Genomic DNA, 417 nt, shown 5'->3' on the forward strand with positions numbered 1-417 from the left:
TATTATATATATATATATATATATATATATATTATATAATCTATATACGCGTTATTAGTAAGCAAACGTTTTCTTAATAAGCTTGTTACTTCATTTGTTTACTGGTAATATATTTATTTATTTATAAATAACAAATTTATTTATAAATAATAAATTTATTTATTTAAAAATAATAAATTTATATATTTATAAATAATAATAATAAATAAAAACAATAAATTTGGTTACTAGTGAATACTCCACTGCTGTCGGTTGCGGCCTACTGCAGCACTGTATACATAGAATATATTATATTATATATATAGCATATTATATTTTATATATATATTAAGATATATATATATTTATTTATTTATTTATTTATTTATTTATTTTTGTGTGTATATAACAAGAGCAGACCCCTGTTTATACACGCCA

This window comes from Eimeria mitis, genomic scaffold (assembly GCF_000499745.2).
Source record: "Eimeria mitis Houghton genomic scaffold, Emh_scaff4097, whole genome shotgun sequence".
Classification (NCBI taxonomy): Eukaryota; Apicomplexa; class Conoidasida; order Eucoccidiorida; family Eimeriidae; genus Eimeria; species Eimeria mitis.